The sequence below is a fragment of the Nelumbo nucifera genome, chromosome 4 (assembly GCF_055504915.1).
Source record: "Nelumbo nucifera cultivar China Antique chromosome 4, China Antique-T2T, whole genome shotgun sequence".
Taxonomy (NCBI): Eukaryota; Viridiplantae; Streptophyta; class Magnoliopsida; order Proteales; family Nelumbonaceae; genus Nelumbo; species Nelumbo nucifera.
The window spans coordinates 85,560,372-85,578,472 of record NC_142652.1 but is presented as its reverse complement, the minus strand read 5'-3'; the positions used below and the strand labels follow the sequence as shown (position 1 = coordinate 85,578,472).

General features: G+C 39.0%; 1 protein-coding gene across 23 annotated transcripts in view; it reads left to right on the top strand.

Moving 5' to 3' along the window:
* Positions 1-313: 313 nt before the first annotated feature.
* The window catches only part of LOC104585839 (uncharacterized), a 145,736-nt gene continuing 127,948 nt past the window's right edge, over positions 314-18,101 (top strand). For 9 of the 23 annotated variants that reach the window (XM_088903670.1, XM_088903668.1, XM_088903671.1 and 6 more), the window contains exons 1-3: positions 318-866; positions 1,220-1,311; positions 1,452-1,529. The gene's annotated coding sequence lies outside the window, so the exon portion shown is untranslated. Of the gene's footprint in view, positions 867-1,166; positions 1,312-1,451; positions 1,530-2,792; positions 3,182-18,101 lie in introns of all 23 variants that reach the window. The other 14 variants (XM_088903687.1, XM_088903684.1, XM_088903688.1 and 11 more) reach the window with 8 other exon arrangements.

The window sequence follows — 18,101 nt, the reverse complement described above, 5'->3', positions numbered from 1 at the left end:
GGAAATTAACGTTTGTCAATTTGATAAACAATAGAAATAGTTTAAGAGATTTACCCTATTATATATTATACAATAATAATAATAATAATAATAATAATAATAATAATAATAATAATAATAATAATAATAATAATAATAATAATAATAATAATAATAATAATTAAAAAAGTTCGATTTTAACCAAAATACTGAAAACAAATAAAAAATTCCGATTTGGTTATTTTACTTTTTTTTTTCATTAGTTGGGTTTGGATTTAAGTTGTTTATTCGGTTCGGTTTTTATCTGAATAAATCGATTGCTCACCCCATTTGCCCGCCAAATGACTTCGAGAAAAACGACATAGGCCGATGCAGTTTTTCTTTTTTTTTTTCTTCTATCAAACATAGTATTTCAATCAAATGGTTCCGGACACGATCCCCAACTCCAGGAATTGAACTTCTTTCTGTTCCATAACTTCCCGCGAACTGAATACAACTTTGCATGTCAATCGACTCAATTCTTGATTGAATTCGAGCTTTTCTGGGCAACAGCTCGAGGCCGAACATGTGCTATCAGTTACCATAAACATATTCCAGGCTAAAATTACACTCTAAAGCTTCATCCTTTTCATCTATTTTTGTTTAGCTTACTTCTTCTCTCCTCTCAGATGAGGAGGGAAGGGAAGCAAGGGAAGATTTCTATCTAGGTCTAGGGTTCCTGGTTTCCTCTTTTCCTGGATATTTGATCTCTCTCTCTCTCCTCACCTTCTTGTTGAGATATCCGATTAGATAGAGTTTTAAATTGGATCTGGTTTTCTGTATTTCAACCAATTCTCTCGGTCAGTAGGAATATTTTCTTTCAGGACGATGCTGTGATCTGAATTGAGGTAATATTTCTTTGTTTGATTCGCTTATTGATTTTGATTTGCATTTTGTTTATTTTGAATTTATCGCTTTTAATTGATAGTTTATCCAAAAAGTTTGTCGAGAATTATTGCGTAACGAATGGATGAATTCCTTTCCAATTTACATAAGGAATCTATTTTGAAAGTTTCTGACTCATTAACGTGGATGGCATCCTGTGGTTTTCTTTTGTTTGCTTCTTGAGTTTATTTTGCCATATTTTCTCTTTTTATAGCATGGAAGCTAATCTAACTACTAATGTCTTCCTTCATGTTTTACTTTAGTCCTTATTCGTAACAAGGAAATCAATTCGCTTTACAAATGTCCTGAAATGCAGGTTCTTTCTGTGTCTCTATCATATTTATCTAGTGTTTAGCAGAACTTCTAAACATGCAGTCCTAAATTTTACCTTTTTCACGAGCAGAACAGGTGATTTTCTTGTTGTAATTGGAGGTGGCAATTCCAAGGCTCCTTGCTTTTGTTCATTGTTAACTCTATTCATCTCTCCATCTCCGCCACCCTCCAACCAACGAAATTCCTTGAGTTTGATTGTCTGTTGAAAATAACAGGGTGATTATAATAATGGAGTGTGGTCACGGCAGTTGGAATGTGCAGCACCATTTCTAGATTGTAGAAAGGAACTAAAGGTATGCATCTAACCTACTTATACAGCTAATCTTGCCTTGTACTACCATACTGTACTCCCTAATTTGAATATTGTTTTCTTGTTTGCGACACAAGTAAAGGTACAATTTAGGTAGTTGATTCAGAATTTCAGGCCCAAGCTCAAGAACAGTGTAGTCAAAATCTAAACTCACTTGACCTTAGGTCCTAGGCCCAAGAATCCTGAATCCAGTTACTTAACATAGTGCATCTCATGTTGGATGATCACATAGACTGATTCAGTTGGACTAGGTAGAGTTCAGCTTGGCATGCAATAATTATAAACTAAAAGCAAATGAAATATCTTCACATGACTTATACTTTGATTTCGATCAAGAGTGAAGAAGGATTGAGATCGAAAGAATGTAGCTGGTGGCGCCTGACTTTGTATTTATATGTTAGGGCAACAACATAAGAAATAAAAATAAAAGAAAAGACAAAAGTGCCCTTGTGGCGCATAACTAAGATTACATCATAATTCTTTCTACATATGATGTTAACCATTGAGGTAGAAATGCATGCATATTTTAACTGTATTTTATTAATAAGAGTACATGAGATGATGCACAGTTGGGAAATATAAACAAACAAACACAAAGCTACATAGGAAGAGATCAATCACCATAAAGAAACTCCAAATGAGCACCAGATTTGGCTAGGCCATCTGCAATTGTGTTTTGTTGCCTATGAATCCAGTACAAGTTTGTAACCATAGAATTCAGAATATCCCTGGCTTCAATCAGATAATGTGCTAGTCTCCTAGGGTCACCCTCTTTCTTACCTAGTGATGCAGTACGTGATTCGACCCAATTGAGTAAACACTTACTAGGTTGGCTTTTGATAACCCATCTCAGTTCTTATTTACCAAGATAGCTTCATTGTAGGATTTTTGTATCTATCTATCTTGATTCACATTTACTAAGTTAGCATAATATCGGGATTTTCAAATTTGTCTTCAATTAGGACTTTCTTTTATTGAAGAGATTTAGTAGGATTCTAATAAGGAGTGTTCAATTAGATTAGGAAACTTTCTTGTAGGAGGTATAAGGGTGTAACGAAGTCTATAAAAAAAGTAGCTAGGCCAAAGCTAGTGGAGTTTTTGTTGATTTTCTCTTAAATTTTTAGTGAAGAATTGTCCTTCCTGTTTTTCAGCTTTAGTTATTTTCTTTAAAGCTTCTTTGAACGTGATTTGTTTCCGAAGGTATTAGAGCACAAGTTTGATCCTTTTTTGGATTTTGCCTCCTAAGAAGAAACAAGTGACTCCCATCATGGAGTAGGAAATCAACAACAAAACACAAGAGGTGGCATAGTTGAGAAGATAAGTCGAAGCACTTGCTAAAGAGTTGAGATCATTGCGTTCTTGTTCTGAAACAGGGGACAACGACTTCGACGCAAGTGCCTCCACTTGTTCCTTTTCATCACTAAGGCAAGCAATCGGATCGGATGTAGTTGTGGTTGGTGACTTGATATTGGTAGGAAACAAGTCTCAAGATTGAGATCCCAAAGTTTCATGGAGGTTCTTTTACCTGTTCTTTATCATCATTAAGGCAAGCAACCAAGCTGGTTGTAGTTGTGGGTGGTGAATAGAAGCAATGGGAAATAGATCTCTAGATTGACTTCCTCGAGTTTCATAAAGGTATAGATCCAAATGAATTCAAATTTGATGACTTTATTGATCAGTTTAATATTGTTGTTGATTGTAACGAAAATCTTATGTGACCATTCTCCTTAACAATATGTATTGTAGAAAAACTTGTTGATTGGAACAAACCTCCCATCTTTGATGAACCAATTGCTAAGGAGGAATCTTCTATCATTCATAATGAATTTCAAAATGATGGAGATCCTTATTGGGGGTTTTGATCACATTGTCTTCATACAAGCCTACGAAGATCCTTATTTGCAAGCAGTTTTTGCAATGTTCAAAATGGTCATTAAAGGAAAAATCAGCTTATGTGAAGTGCAAGAAATATATTTCAAAATAATAAGATATATAGTGCAGAAATCTTAATTTGTATTGAAGGTTTACACCACCAATTATCTATCAGAGGATTAGAAAGAAAGAAGCACAACGGAAGTGCAACAAGATATGTTGGCGGCCTCTCAATGGTAACATGAATCCGAAGTCGGATTCTCTCTAACCCAGGGAGGATGATGTAGTACGGGGTTCAGCCCAACTAAGTAAACATTTACTAGGTTGGCTTTTGATTGTAAAGACTAACTTGAAAGAGCTAGAACTGTTGCTGTGTAATCAGAAAGGAGATACACAGGTTCGAAGAGAAGGAGAGAGAGAAAAGAAGAGTGGAAGGAAGAGAGGAGGAGGAGAAAGAAGGGGATCGGTAGTTGATATATCTGCCGCCCCATACACTTCTTTATTTATAGCTTTAGGCTCCTTACAAGAATAGGAAATAAACATAAAGTCCTAGTTCTAATAAAATAAATAAAAAAGGATAAACATAACATAGATAAGGCCAGCCGGCCCAATCTTAAAAGAAATTAGAAACAACTAGGTGTGGGTATGAAACCACACACACTAGAGCCTGAGTGTAGGTATGGAACCCCACACTCGTGGCTAACTAACTATTTCTTCAGACTAATTTATATTGCTTGGGAGCACCCTTTTATGTTGCATCTTATGTACATTATTCTTTCTTTATTTTCTTGTAAAGTCACAGCTGTCCTTTACAGTTGTCCTTTCTATATTTGTGTTATTTTATTCTTTATTGTAAGAGAAGGACACAACTATCCTTTCCATATTTGTGTAAACTACTCTTTTGTATAAGAAAATCCTTTTGGGCGTGTAGATTGTCAAACACACCCTTTCATATTCTCTGTGCAGTTTGGACTGTCTCTGTCATGGTATTAGAGCAGGATTGATCCTAGATTTGCTAAGTTCTTTCTCTTGGCTACTGTCTATTATGAATGAAGTGCATCAGAAGTCATATCTTCTTTGTAATCTCTAAGATTGATTTGGTGATTCTCTAAGGACTGTTTCGATCAGTCTTCTTCTAGGCTGTTTTCTAGTAAAGGACGAGTACCAGGTTGGTGTTTGCTTCAGTTCTCTCTCCTGCTTTATTGGATAGCCTTAAAACCCTAGATTTGGTGTTGCCTAGATCTACTCTTGCTTCTCATATCATTGCTTTGTAGTTTGGTTCCTTGCTGGTAGTTTTTTTTTTTTAAACTTCATCTTCTTGGAGTTGGCCGTATACTTTCCTTTCCTGGACTGTCAATATTTCAGCAACTTATGGGTGGCTTTTACTCGATAAAATCTGTTCTCACTTAGTTATATCAGATCTGTAGTGTTTGATCTAAGACTTGCTCTATCAGTTTTACTTGCTGGAACTTCAGTTCTTGTTGTTTTTCTTACTGAAATGGCTTCAGACAAGAGAGATTTATTGTTAATCAAATTCGATGGAAGTAATTATGCCCTATGGAAGTTTCACTTCCAATTTTATGTTGAAGGCCAAGGACTTTGGGGCTATGTGGATGGTTCGGTTGCCAAACCTGATGAATCTGATAATAAAGGGCTGAAGTAGTGGAAGATAGAAGCAAGAATAGCTTCATGGATTCTTGGTTTGATAGATGCTGACATAGCTATTCCAATGAGGAGCTTCAAGAGTGCAAAGGAGATGTTTGAGTAAATGGAAAAGGTCTACCAATAGTCTAACTTATCTAGAGATTCTAGACAATATCAAATTGAAACAAAAATCTTCTCCTACACCCAAGGGGAGAAGAAGATTCAAGAGTACTTTGCTGGTTTCATTAATCTGTGGACTGAATATGAATTGGTAGATCAAGACAATGAACGAGCATTTTGATAGAAGGAAGACTATGCATTTCCTAATGCATTTACGGCCTGAATATGAAGTGATTAGATCAAATATTCTGAGTAGAGACACTACCCCAAATCTGGATGCTATATTGGGAGAACTCCTCAGGGAAGAAACAAGATTGGTTACTTAATCCACCATTAATGGGAAGAATGAACCTAGAACTGAAACTGTCTTCTTTGCAAACAAACCAAAGCAAAAGAAGGATCTCTCTAAGGTACAGTCATACGAGTGTAAGGAATATGGTCATGTTGTCTCTCATTGCCGAAAGAAGAACACTTGTAGTCTTGTACCTATTGCAAGCAACATGGACATATAATATCTGAATGCCCCACTAGGCCATCCAAGGGAAACTCCTAGGATAGAAGAAAAATCAGTATAGAGCTTATTAGACTTCTATGGATGCTTCAAATGGTGGTATAGATTCTTCTTCTCCTGCACCAACATCAGTCAAAAGTGAGTCTTTTGGAGGTATAACTGAGGAAAAGATGCGCAGCTGGTGTCTTCAGCCATTTCTTCTGCATTATCTGCTATTGGATTGTCTGGTGAGTCTTCCCTTTACTGTTCTTTTCCTAGTCATCTTTGGGTAATTGACTTTGGTGCCTCTAATCATATGACGGGGGCATATTCTGGTCAGTATTTTAAACCTAAAGCCTTGAATAAGCATTTCATTGCAGCTAATGGTGAGAAACTTGAGATTCTTGGCTATAGTGATTTGACCATACATACCTCTTCTTCTTCTCAGTTTCACTTTCCTAAAACTTTTCTTGTTCCCAAGCTTACTACTAATTTAATTTCTGTTGATTAATTAGTAGAAGATGGTAACATTGTTTCCTTTTCTCGTGATGGATGTTTGATCCAAGACCAACGAACTGGACGATGAAGGGGAAGGGACATAGGCTGGGACAGCTATTCGCTTTGGAGTTTGAGAAATCACAGTCTCCGCCAACTTCGTCATGTTTACTTTCTGCACCTAGTACTGATCTTGTTTGTAGAAATAATGAGCGGCACCTTTGGCATAGACGCCTTGGCCACCCTTATGTTAAGAAACTTGAATCTTTGTTTCGTTTTGGTTGTTTATCATCTACGCTACTTCTTTTGCTCATATTAATAAATCTTGCGTTTCATGTGGTTTGTGTAAAGGACATGTCTTACCCTTTCCGTTTACGAGGTTTGGAATTGTGGGAAGAATTGGCGGATATATGAGGTTTATGGCAAGACCCATGGTGTTTGGGTGGGGACTTTAATGTGATTTGATTTATAGATGGGTCCAGTAACCCAAGACAATAGATTACCACAAGCACGAGCAAGTTCAATAGATTCATTGGAACCTTTGAACTTAAAGAAATTGGGTTGGGACAGAGGAGATATACTTGGTCAAATTGCTAGGAGAATCCCATATGCTCTAAATTGGACAGATTTTTAGTATCTTTAGATTGGAAAGAGCATTGGGAGGGGATAATGGGCAGGGTTTTGCCTAGACTCACCTCAGATCATTGGCCAATTTGTATCTGGAAGGGGTTAGCTGATGAGGGTGTAATACCTTTTAGATTCGAGAACATGTGGCTAACTTCTCTTGAGTTTATGAAGGAAATCAAAGAATGGTGGGAAAGGGACACTCCAAAGGAGGAATCTGAAGGGTTAAAATTCCATAGGAAGCTCAAAAATCTAAAAGCAAAGATCAAAGAGTGGAATATCAACCATTTTAGGAGAATGGAGGAGAGAAAATCCGACCTAATCAGCCAAATTGAAGAGATTGATAAGAAAGAGGAATTGGGCCAAATGCTGATAGGGGAAAGTTGAAAAAATATTTGGAAGTAACTTTTCTTAGGGAGGAGATATCATGGAGACAAAAATCTAGGGTGAAGTGGATTAAGGAAGGCGATGGGAATACAAGTTATTTCCATAAGGTGGCGAGTGGAAGAAAGAAAAAGAACCTAATTACAATGCTGGAGTTGGAGGAATGAAGAATCATTAATCAAGGAGATATTGCAAGGGCCTTTGTGGAAGCTTTGAGGAAATGGAAGTGTGAAGGTTTGGAATGGCTTGTGTTGGAGAACCGTTTATGCAGGAATCTTGAGAGAAAATTTTAGGAGGAAGAGGTTAAAGAAGCTATATTTTCTATGGACCGATCCAAGGCCCCAGGCCCTGATGGTTTTTTTTTTTTTTTTTATGAGTAATAGTAATTTTTATTAATTCAAAAACTGATTTAGAGTTGTGAATTCATACAACATCCCAGGGAGAGGAGCGAGCTGCAGCCCCTCCTTGAATCTTACAAGTAAACTAGGAAAGAAATACAGGAATCATAGCTGAGCCCAAAACAATTCTTTCCTATTTACCCCTTGCTTGGCTAACACACCGGACAAAGTATTTTATAATCTCCCCACCCACTATAAGGAGACCAACATATTCCTTGTCAACCAATTGAATTTCTTCATTTCGTTCTTGTACCACCATATAGCATCTTCAGGATTTTTCAACCAGCCCACCACGACCTTGGAATCCCCTTCAATTATTAGATATTGTACCCCCAGCTGGTTTGCAAATTGCACCCCTTGTGCAACAGCTAATAGCTCTGCCCTGATAGAGTCTCCAACTCCTAAAGGACCTGAGTAGAGCAACACAATCTCTCCATTCTCATTTCTCAAAAACACCCCCCATTTCGGATAATCCTGGATTACCCATGCTACTTCTATCAAAGTTCAACTTCAGTGTGCCTTTAGATGGAGAGACCAGCTTGTAATTAACTTGTCCTTTAAGGGTGAACACCTCGCTACTGTTGACCAATTTCTCCAAAGTCTTCAGCCAAAGTATTGCCCTATGCAACACACAGTCTTTCAATTCCTGATTGCTCCTTTCCTTTTCTTGAAAAATTCTAGCATTCCTTTTTCCCAAAGAGTCCAAATCAGGGTAGCGCGAACACATCTCCCAGGCCTCGATGGTTATACAATGGCTTTCTACCAAGATTGTTGGGAGTGGTTAAAGGAAGACTTAATGAGAGTTTTTGTAGAGTTCTACCACAGAGGAGCTATAAGCAGGGGAGTTGATGCAACCTTCATTGCTTTGATACCGGAAAAAGCTATTGCTGTCACCCTAGGGATTTTAGACCAATTGGCCTGGTGATGAGCCAATATAAGATTTTAGCTATGGTCCTTTCCCTGTGGTTGAAAAAGCTTCTTCCTACAATCATTTCCCATTTCCAAGGGGCTTTCATTCAAGAAAGGTAAATCTCGGATCAGGTACTCATTGCTAATGTGTGCGTGGAAGATTTTCACTGAAAAGAGCAGATCTAAGAAGGAAGTAATTGAAACAATAAAAATCAGATATGCTCATTGGGTAAAGACAGTAGATTTCTTCAAAGATGTTTCAATAAATGACATAATAAGAAAATGGAAGGAAGTGGCACAAATGGATTTGCATAAAGAAATAATCAAAATGGATTGGAAACCACTAGAGCCAAACAAATTGAAGCTGAACTTTGATGGTAGCTCCTTTGGGAACCCAAGGAGGGCAAGAATAGGGGGAGTATTCAGAAACCATCATGGAGAAATCGTGGCGCTGTTATGGATTGGAAACCACTAGAGCCAAACAAATTGAAGCTGAACTTTGATGGTAGCTCCTTTGGGAACCCAAGGAGGGCAAGAATAGGGGGAGTATTCAGAAACCATCATGGAGAAATCGTGGCGCTGTTCTCAGGACCAATTGGGTATGGGGACTCAGTTTAGGCAGAGATGTTGGCACTCCTGTAAGGATTGAGATTAGTAGTGCTGTTAGAAGCTAGAGAGTTGGAACTAGAAGGGGACTCACTTTTGGTCATCTCTTGGGCAAAGCAAGTAAGCTCAGCACCATGGAAGTGTAGATTTGCTTTCAGGGAGATTGACTCACTAGATAAGAACTTTAACTCTACTTTTGGGTGGACTAAAAGGACAACAAATGGATTGGCAGACACCCTAGCAAAATAGGGAGTTGATAGGCCTTCTCTTTTTTGGGACAAACTGTAGCTGGCTGTATCAAAAAAAAGGGTTACCGATCCTTGTTTTATGGGAAATTTCAATTTTTTTATACTCTGGAAAGTACTTGTAATCTGTTATTAAATTAATAAAAATTCTTCTTGTTGATAAAAAAAAATAAGTGTTTCGACTTCTGCTACAGTAACCCGAACCAGCAAGAGGAAGAAGAGAAGAAGGAAAAGAAGGGACTGTCGAATCTGATGGGTAAACCCTATCAGTCGACCCCTTAATAGTAATTAGTCTCTAATTAATTTCTACAAAGACTAAACTGCCCTTACTTAAGTGTGGGGTAGAGTGTCTCTAATAAAACTGCCACATAAGCATACAACTTAACAAAGATGAGATGACTAAACTACCCTTATTCAGCTCACTTTAACACTTCCCCTCAAGTTGGAGAATATATGTCATATAATCCTAGCTTGTTACATAGATAGTTCACTTTCCTCGAGCTTAGAGCTTTTGTAAACAAATCTGCCCACTGATCATTCGAGCCCACATGTTTTGTGCTCATCTCTCCAGCAAGAACCTTCCCCCTCACAAAGTGGCAATCAACCTCTATGTGCTTCGTTCTCTCATGAAAAATAGGGTTGGATGAGATATGGAGTGCAGCTTGATTGTCACAGTACATTTTCATAGGTTTATCCATGTGGAACCCAATTTCTTGTAGGAGATTCCTCAACCACACTAATTCATAGGTAGTGTGTGCCATGGCCCTATACTCGGCTTTAGCACTGCTTCTAGCCACAACCGTCTGCTTTTTACTCTTCCACGTCACAAGATTTCCTCAAAGAAATGTGCAATAGCCTGTAGTAGATCTTCTGTCATTCACTGAGCCTGCCCAGTCTGCATCTGTGTATCCAACTACTTCAAGTTTTCCTCTTGGTTTATACAATAGTCCACGGCCTGGAGCTCCCTTCAGATATCTTACAATTCTAAGAACTGCATCCTAGTGAGGTATACGAGGGTTCTGCATGAATTGGCTCACCACACTGATTGCAAAGGAGATGTCGGGTCTCGTGATAGTCAGATAGTTCAGCTTCCCAACTAGTCGTCTATACCTTCCAGGATCTTCAAATACTTCCCCTGTATCACTACTCAACTTAACATTTGGTTCCATAGGGTTCTCAGCCGGTTTTGCACCTAATAGTCCTGTTTCTTCCAGAAGATCAAGAACATATTTTCTTTGGACAGATTTACACCTTGTTTTGACCTGGCAACTTCTATGCCCAAGAAATACTTCAATGTCCCAAGGTCTTTTGTTTGAAAATGATTTTGCAGAAATACGTTTAGTTTGTCAACCCCAATTTGTCACTGCCAGTATTAATAATATCATCCACATAGACCACTAATAAAATCTTTCTAGCCTCTGAGTCATAGCTGAACACTGAGTGATCAACCTGGCATTGCTTCATTCCAAAACTCTTCACCACTTCACTAAACTTCCCGAACCAAGCATGTGGCGATTGTTTCAACCCATAAATTGCCTTCTTCAGTCTACACACCTTACCAGGTGGTTGCTCCATATATACCTCCTCCACAAGGTTACCATGAAGGAAAGCATTTTTGATGTCAAGCTGAAACAGAGGCCAATCATACATAACTGCCAGGGAGATTAGCACACGAACAAAGTGAATCTTAACCACCGGAGAGAATGTCTTCATGTAGTCCACTCCATACAACTGTGAGTAACCTTTAGCAACGAGTCTGGCCTTCAGACGCTCCACACTACCATCTGGCAAGTATTTAACAGTATACACCCATTTACAACCCACAACATGCTTACCAGGTGGGAGAGTAGTGAGCTCCCACGTTTGAGTATGTTGAAGAGCAGAGAGTTCCTCCTCCATTGCCTGCCGCCACCCAGGTGTACTAAGAGCTTCTTGGACATTGTTAGGTATGGAAATAAATGACAAAAGTGAAACAAACTGACGATGTGAGGCGGAAAGGCGAGATAATGAAACACAATTAGAAATGAGATTATAACACTTGTACCCTTTTTGAGTCCGAGAGTAGCCAAGAAAGACACATTTATGGACAAAGCACACACAACCAAAGACACGAGGAGTTAATGGAAATGGAGATAAAGTAGGGAACAAGATAGAGAAGGGGGACCGACCATGAAGAATGAAGGAGGGCATCCGATTAATGAGGAAACATGCAGTGAATACAGCATCACTCCAAAACCGTTTAGGAACAGTCATATGATGAAGAATAGACCGAGCAGTTTCAAGGAGCTGACGGTTCTTTTGTTCAGCCACCCCATTTTGTTGAGGAGTGGATGCACATGAGGTTTGATGAATAATGCCATGCTGTTCTAAATATTGTTGAAATGAAGTAAGAAAGTATTCACGACCATTATCTGAACGAAGGACTTTGATTGGAACACCAAATTGTGTACGTATTTCAGCATGGAATTTTTGAAAAATGGAAAATAATTCACTTATTTCTTTCATTAAGTAAATCCATGTCATTCTTGAACAATCATCAATAAAAGAGACAAAATACTTGTACCCATTATGAGACTCTATTTTGATCGGGCCCCAAACATCGGAATGAAGCAAAGAAAAATGACTCAACATATGACTTTTAACTCTAGGACTGAAGGAAACACGACGATGTTTCCCAAACTGATATGACTCACACTGTAAAACTGACAAATGACTCAAAGACGAAACTAATATCTTGAGTGCCTTAGAAGGATGTCCCAGTCGGCAATGCCACTGTAGAGGAGTAAGTGAAGTCTGAAGAGCAATTGAGGATCCACCACCATCAAGATAATACAATCCACCAGCTTCATGCCCCCCATCAATCTTTTTCCCCTTCTTGAGATCCTGAAAAACACAAGAGGAAGGAAGGAAGGTAACAAAACAGTTAAGAGTCTTGGTTAATTTACTAACAGACATAAGATTGAATGGAAACTTAGGTACATATAGAACAGATGATAAAGGAAGAGAAGCCATGTCAACATTACCAACACCACAGATGGGAGATGAGGAGCCATTGGCAAGTGTAACAGTTTGTGATGTGGAAATTTCAGAAAGAGAAGAGAACACACCTGGAGTCCCGGTCATGTGATCAGAGGCTCTAGAGTCAATAATCCAGGGAGAGGTTTTAGATGACATGCAAGCAATACCTGAGTGAGCAAGAGTAGCAGTGGTATGCTGTGAAGTGGTTTGAAGGAACCGTTCATACTCATCACACAGTACACTCACCATCTCCCTCCTAGAAGCAGATGTAGATGTGGAAGGAGTTAGGTTTGCCTGTTTACTGTCACTGATATCAACCTCACCAGCTACAGCATGATTAGCCCATTTAGAGGGTGGGCCATGTAGATCATAACAGAAATTCATCGTGTGTCCTTCCCTGCCACAATGAATACACTTCCTTGCAGAGTTACTCTTTCCTTTGCCACGGCCTCCCCCTGAGTCACGATCACCACCCCGACCAAACATGGAACTGCCACGGCCTCCTCGGGAGGCATGTCCTCCCCCTCTTGTACCATGTCCACTTCCTCTAGCTGTCACAAGTGCTGATCTATCAGATTGTGTGGGATTCTCTGTCTGTCCCAAAGAAATCCTACGAAGCCGTGCAAATACTTCCTCAAGAGTAGGAAGGGTAGAGCTGCCTAATATTTGGGCTCTAACTGGTTCATACTCCGATTTCAACCCCACTAAGAATCTTGTAACATCTAGTTGTTTCCTCTGTTGTTGCTGAACTTTAACATCTGGAGTGAGGGGATGATAGACATTGAGTTCATTCCTTATATTCTTCATGCAGGCATAGTACTCTTCTAGGTTTTTGTTTCCTTGTTGCAAATCAAAGTATTCCTGATAAAGTTGATATACCCTTGTAGTATTATCTTATCTAGAATACAGCTTCTTAGCTTGTTCCCATATATCCTTAGCCGTATCTAGGAACATGAAATTGGCACTAATTTTGGGTTCCATACTATTCCATAGCCAGGTCATGATTTGAGCATCCTCTTGTTCCCAATCATCAAACCTTGGAGAGTCAGCCGGTGGTTTATCTTCTTTTACATGCTTCACTTTCCTCTTTGCCTTGAGGAAAACTTCCACTGATTTGGCCCGTGGGACATAGTTCTCTCCATTCAGTTTAATTGAGGTCATCTGTACACCTAGGTAGTCAGAGGGAACCACCACACTAGGTTTTTGATCATTATATCCATCTCCCATTGCTGCCATGGACTCTTTCACCGTTGCCTCTAACCTGAATTCTCAGCTACAAACTGAGTGCTGTTATTAGGAGTTTGATGTTCCAGCACCTATAGCAGCCCCTAAACACAATAATAGGTACACAAGCCTTGTTCTTGTTCACACTACTACTGATTTCACAACACCACGAACCACATAAACATCAATTCAACACTTACTAATCACATGCAAGCCCTCTTACAACCACTCAGTAAAAATTGTGCATCACAAGCACCACCACATAGTCATATCTGTTACACCCGGTATAGACCTGTTTAACACCTTTAAGGGGGCACTACATGACCACAAGGAACTCGGCTAGGTCACAGCATTACACTTTACGCCACTCGGCCACTTACAGCAGCCCTTACACCACTCTGCAACTTACAGTAGCTCCTACACCATTCGGCTACTGTACACACAGCCCGTTCTTGGGATTTTCTCCAAGAACTAGGGCAACAATTAACCTAGTTCTCTAGGTTCTGATCAGTACTAGCAGGTTCTTGAAGATTTTCTACCCAGAAATACCAGTAGCACAAGGAGAAGAAATAACCGACCTTCTTTTGAGAGTCTCAACCAACCATTCACTGCTGAGGTCGTTTTTCTTAATGAAGAAGGTTATGTGCAGCAGAGAGAGACGAGCTGAGATGTTTCAGACCTAGGACGAACCAGTTTTCTCCATTGACAGCCCAGAAACGAAGAAAGAGAGGTCACGAACACTGCTGAGATGTTTCACGAACTGAAGTAGGTCAGTAACATGGCTCTGATACCATGTTTTGACTTCTGCTGCAGTAACCCGAACCAGCAAGAGGAAGAAGAAGAAGAGGAAGAAGAAGAGAAGAAGAAGGAAAAGAAGGGACTGTCGAATCTGATGGGTAAACCCTATCAGTCGACCCCTTAATAGTAATTAGTCTCTAATTAATTTCTACAAAGACTAAACTGCCCTTACTTAAGTGTGGGGCAGAGTGTCTCTAATAAAACTGCCACATAAGCATACAACTTAACAAAGATAAGATGACTAAACTACCCTTATTCGGCTCACTTTAACAAGAAGAAAGCTTGAGAAAAGTCTGAAGATTTAGGGGGAGAAATTTAGGATGAGGGAGTCCTAGAAAAGTTCGGTGAGGTGGAAGATTGACATGTGCCTAGCATCTGCAACGCTTTGTTGTTGCGGTTGTTGTGTAAAAGTGATGTGGTTCTCTTGCTTTCTTGTCTTTTGTTGATGTTCGGCAGTAGTAGTTTGGGTTTGGGGGGTGTTATCTTAACACCTGCCTTGAGGTTGTATTCAGTTTTTTTTTTTTTTTTTTACCTATAAAAAAATGAGTGTGTGGAAGATTTTAGAAGATTCGGGAAAAAAGGGATTGTGTGTAAATTGGACTTGGAAAAAGCCTATTATTTTGTGGATTGGGAACTCCTAATTGAAGTCATGAAGAACTGTGGGTTTGGAACAAGATGGTGCAAATAGATAAAATGATGCTTGCAATCATGCCACTTCTCAATTTTGGTGAATGGGGTGGTGAGAGATTTCTTTGGGGCCTTTAGAGGAGTAAGGCAAGGAGACCTGTTGTCACCTTTTCTTTTTACCCTCATAGCTGAGATTTTTAGCAGGCTGATTCCTAAAGCTGATGAAATGGGAATTATCAAAGGATGGAGAATAGGTAGGGAAGAAGTGGTGGTTACCCATCTACAATTTGTAGATGATATCATCATATTTTGTGAAAATGAAGGAAATCATAGTGCAAGAAACCTAAGGCTCTTAATAAGGTTTTTTGGGAAAGTGATAGGGTTGAAGGTGAATTTAAGCAAAAGTGTGGTGGAAGGGATTAATTTGGGGCAGGAGGGGAGAGATTTATGGGCTAGGGAATTGGGTTGTGTATCAAGTGATTTGGCCATTGAAATATTTAGGACTTCCTCTAGGTGCCAACCCTAGGTCTTTGAGTTTTTGGGATCCGGTGGTGGAAAAATTTGAAAAGAAGCTGTCCTTGTGGAAGAGAAATTACATCTCCCTAGGGGGTAGGATAATCCTTATCAAATCTACTTTAGCTAATCTCCTGGTGTACTTCTTTTCAGTCCTCAAAATGCCTCGAGCCATTGGTAATAGGTTAGAAAAGATTATGAGGGATTTTTTTTGTGGGAACTGGGGGAGGAGAACAAGGATCATCTAATTAGGTGGGATGTTGTGTATAAAGCAAAGGAGTTGGGTGGTTTGGGTTTAGGTAGGCTGAAGGAAAAGAATGAGGCCTTGCTAGGAAAATGGCTGGGATGCTGGGGTGTCAAGCAGGGCTTCAAGTGCCTCTCCATGGAAAGCAATACATAAGGTCCTCCCACTCTTTCTCAACCACATTAGGTATGATCTTAACTTGGGGAACAAGGCGAAGTTCTGGGAAGATATTTGGGTGGGTGAAAACCCTTTGAAAATCTCTTTCCCATCCTTGTTTGCTTTATCTTCCTTCAAAGGTAAACCGGTTTGTGAATTCTTAATTCCTTCTCCTTCACAATCGGGGTTTGGGTGGAACCTAGGGTTCTGTAGAAATGTTAGAGACTCAGAGATGGATCTGATTTCTAATCTCCTTCAGTTACTCGATGGGAGTTTTCTTGATCCTAGTAGAGGAGATAATAGGGTTTGGACTGTACAATCCTCGGGAGTTTTCAGTGTGTCTTCCTTTTTCAATGCTTTGACTGCCTTAAATCTCCCTTCTGTACCTTTTCCTGTCAAAGAAGTTTGGAGTCGGCCTATACCCCCCAAAATGGGTGCTTTTTGTTAGGAAGTCTTCCATGGTGCAATCAACACCTGTGACATGTTGCAAAGGAAGAGACCTGGCTGGTGCCTCTCCAAATAGGTGTATCATGTGTAATTCTAATGGTGAAACTGCTTGCCATCTTTTCATATCCTGCCCCTTTGCTAATTGTATTTGGGAGAGAATTTTTGTGCTGTTTGGTTGCAGGTGGTCTACTCCAGGCAGTTTGGGCAGGCTCTTCAATTCATCCACATTCAGGTGCTCAAGAAAAAGAGGGAAGATACTCTGGAGATGCACAAGGGCAGCAATGTTATGGATGATCTGGAAAGAAAGAAACTTCAGAATTTTCAAGGAAAAAAGGAGTGCAGAAGCTGTGTTTCAAGGCATTGTGGTTAAAGCAGTACATTGGGTCAAGACTATGACTGTATTTTTGGATTTTACTTTTGATGATATTATCAGAAATTGGGGGAGGGGGTGATTGAGCTACCTCTTCCTCCAAGAAAAAAACTGGTAGGACAATGGGCCCCATCCACAGCTGATTTCCTCAAACTGAATTTTGATGGCAGCAGCTTTGGCAATCCAGGTCCGTCGGGAATAGGTGGGGTGTTAATTAATGGGAGGGGAGAAATTTTGGGTTTGTTCTCAGGACCAATTGGGGAAGGGGACTCCATGAGAGCAGAGCTGAAGGCTGTAATGTTTGGCATACAGAAAGTTGTGGAGTTACATTTTCAGAAGCTGATAATTGAAGGTGATTCTATGGTAATTCTAGGCTGGCTGAGAAAATAACAGCACCCATGGTGGTTCAGAAATGAGATACAAGAATTTAGAAAATTGTCACAAGACATGCAGCTATTAATTCATTGGGTGCCAAGGTCAGCCAACATTCTAGCTGATCAGTTGGCAAAACAAGGTGTGAACAGAGAACAAGTTTTTTGGGCACAATTGTAACCTTGAAGAGCAAAGTTACTGGGGTTTTTCTTTTTTTGTTGTAAGGGGTAGCCGAGGCTACTCAATGTTGTAAAGACACCTTTCTATTATTAATAAAATTACTCTATCTTTACTAATAAAAAAATCAAAGAGTTTGATAAAAAAATTAAGAAAAGATGGAAAAACTATTTCGGAAAATTATTAAATTAGAACAAGTATAGGGTGCTAATGAAGGAGGGATTAGTAACTATAATTAGGGGTGAGCATGGGTTGGTTTGGTTTGGTTCCAAGGCAAAACTTGGAACCTACCTTGTAATGGTTGATTCCAAGTTTTTGGAATTTGAACCTACCCTGTGAAGGTTGTTTCTAGTAGGGGTGCTCATGGTTTGGTTAACTGAATCATGGGGCATTTTTTGGAACTGAACCGGTACTACTGGTTTTTGGAAAACTGGTAATCAGAACCGAACCGAAGCCAGTCGGTTAACCGGTTGACCGGTTCGGTTCATTGGTTTTTTGGTTTTTTAGTTTTTACAATATATATTATAAAAAATATAAATATATAATAAAAATTATAAATATATATAAATATTATATTTTAAATAATAAATAATAAATAATGTATTATAAATATATATACATTTATATATATAATGCATATTTATTAATTTATAATATATAATATATAAAAAATATATATATAATATACATAAATATATATAAAATATATATAATATACATAAATATATATAAAATATATATAATATACATAAATATATATAAAATATATAGAAATATATGTATACCGGTCGGTTCGGTTAACCACCGGTTTTCTATATTGGT